Here is a 2,836-nt window from a genome sequence, read left to right as displayed (position 1 = left end):
TCCTATGGGGTTCACAGATCCTGAGGTGTCAAGGATTTCTCATCCCTGCACCCTTTAGGCATGTAAAATGCCCTCTGTATGCAATCCTGGCATTTAACGCCAGACTGTAGCATGTTTCTGGTGTTAAACACCACTTCCATGCTTGTTTTGGGCGTTCAACGCCAATCTGCAGTATGTTTCTGGCGTTGAACGCCACTTCCATGCTTGTTTCTAGCATTTAACGCCAGCTCTCCTCATGGTGTAATCCTGGCGTTTAAACACCAGACTGCTGCTTGTTTCTGGCGTTCAACACCAGCTTCATGCTCTGTTCTGGCGTTGAATGCCAGCCAGATGTTCCTTACTAGCATTTAAACGCCAGTAAGCTCTCCTTCCAGGGTGTGCTTTTTCTTCTACTATTTTTGATTCTGTTTTTAATTTTTGCAATTGTTTTGTGACTCCACATGATCATAAACCTAATAAAACATAAAAGAACAATAGAGATATAGATAAATAAAAATTGGGTTACCTCCCAATAAGCACTTCTTTAATGTCAATAGCTTGATAGTGAGCTCTCATGGAGCTTCACAGATCATTAGAGCATTGTTGGGACCTCCCAACACCAAACTTAGAGTTTGAATGTGGGGGTTCAATACCAAACTTAGAGTTTGATTATGGGGTTTTTGTTTGACTCTATATTGGGAGAAGCTTATCGTGCCTCTTTTCCATGTTTACAGAAGGATAACCTTGAGCTTTAAACACAAGGTAGTCCCCATTCAATTGAAGGACTAACTCTCCTCTATCAACATCAATCACAGCTCCTGCTATGGCTAGGAAGGGTCTTCCAAGAATGATGGATTCATTCTCATCCTTCCCAGTGTCTAAGATTATGAAATCATTAGGGATGTAAAGGCCTTTAACCTTTACCAACACGTCCTCTACCAATCCATAAACTTGTTTTATTGACTTGTCTGCCATCTCTAATGAGATTCTTGCAACTTGTACCTCAAAGATCCCCAACTTCTCCATTACAGAGAGTGGCATAAGATTTATACCTGACCCCAGGTCACATAGAGCCTTCTTAAAGGTCATGATGCCTATGGTACAGGATATCAAGAATTTACCAGGATCTTGTTTCTTTTGAGGTAGAGTTTGCTGAACCCATATATCTAATTCGCTAATGAGCAAGGGAGGTTCACCTTCCCAAGTCTCATTACCAAACAACTTGGCATTCAGCTTCATGATGGCTCCTAGATATTGAGTAACTTGCTCTTCAGTTACATGTTCATCCTCTTCAGAGGAAGAATAGTTCTCAAAGCTCATGAATGGTAAAAGGAGGTTCAATGGAATCTCTATGGTCTCTAGGTGAGCCTCAGATTCCTTAGGTTCCTCAGTTTAGAACTCTTTTTTGTTCAAAGGACATTCCAAGGAGGTCTTCCTCACTGGGATTCACGTCCTTCTCCTCCTTTTTGGATTCGGCCATTGTGATTATGTCAATAGCCTTGCACTCTCTTTTTGGATTCTCTTTTGTATTGTTTGGGAGAGTACTAGGAGGGGTTTCAGTGATTTTCTTACTCAGCTGGCCCACTTGTGCCTCCAAATTTCTGATGGAGGACCTTGTTTCACTCATGAAACTTAAAGTGGCCTTAGATAGATCAGAGACTATGAAGCTAAAGGGGTTCTGTTCAGAATTCTCTGTTTGTTGTTGAGAAGATGATGGAAAAGGCTTGCTATTGATAAACCTGTTTCTTCCACCATTATTAAAGCCTTGTTGAGGCTTTTGTTGATCCTTCCATGAGAAATTTGGATGATTTCTCCATGAAGAATTATAGGTGTTCCCATAGGGTTCACCCATGTAATTCACCTCTGCCATTGCAGGGTTCTCAAAATCATAAGCTTTTTCTTCAGAAGATGCCTCTTTAGTACTGTTGGATGCATTTTTCCATCCATTCACTTTGAGAAATCATGTTGACTTGCTGAGTCAACATTTTATTCTGAGCCAATATGGCATTCAGAATATCAATTTCAAGAACTCCCCTCTTCTGAGGCGTCCCATTACTCACAGGATTCCTCTCAGAGGTGTACTTGAATTGGTTATTAGCAACCATGTCAATGAGTTCCTGAGCTTCTGTAGGTATTTTCTTCAGGTGAATAGATCCACCTACAGAATGGTTCAATGACATCTTAGACAATTCAGACAGACCATCATAGAATATATCCAGGATGGTCCATTTTGAAAGCATGTCAGAAGGACACTTTTTGGTCAACTTCTTGTATCTTTCTCAAGCTTCATAGAGGGATTCACCATCATTTTACTTAAAGGTTTGAACATCCACTCTAATCTTACATAGCTTTTGAGGAGGAAAGAACTTGGCCAAGAAGGCTGTGACCAGCTTATCCCAAGAGTTCAGGCTATCTTTAGTTTGAGAGTCCAACCATACTCTAGCTCTGTCTCTTACAGCAAAAGGGAAAAGCATAAGCCTGTAGACCTCGGGATCAACCCCATTGGTCTTAATAGTATCACAGATCTGCAAGAATTCAGTTAAGAACTGAAATGGATCTTCTGATGAAAGTCCATGAAACTTGCAATTCTGTTGCATTAGAGAAACTAATTGAGGCTTTAGCTCAAAATTGTTTGCTCCAATGGCAGCAATTGAGAAGCTTCTTCCATGTAATTTGGAATTTGGTGCAGTAAAGTCACCAAGCATCTTCTTTGCATTATTGTTGTTATTATTTTTGGCTGCCATCTCCTTTTCCTGTTCAAAAATTTTAGTTGGGTCCTCTTCAGAGTACTGTGCTTTAGCTACTCTTAGCTTTCTCTTCAAGGTCCTTTCAGGTTCAGGATCAGCTTCAACAAGAA

Source organism: Arachis duranensis, chromosome 1, assembly GCF_000817695.3.
Source record: "Arachis duranensis cultivar V14167 chromosome 1, aradu.V14167.gnm2.J7QH, whole genome shotgun sequence".
Classification (NCBI taxonomy): Eukaryota; Viridiplantae; Streptophyta; class Magnoliopsida; order Fabales; family Fabaceae; genus Arachis; species Arachis duranensis.
The sequence above is the reverse complement of the archived record's forward strand: the minus strand, read 5'-3'. Positions refer to the sequence as shown.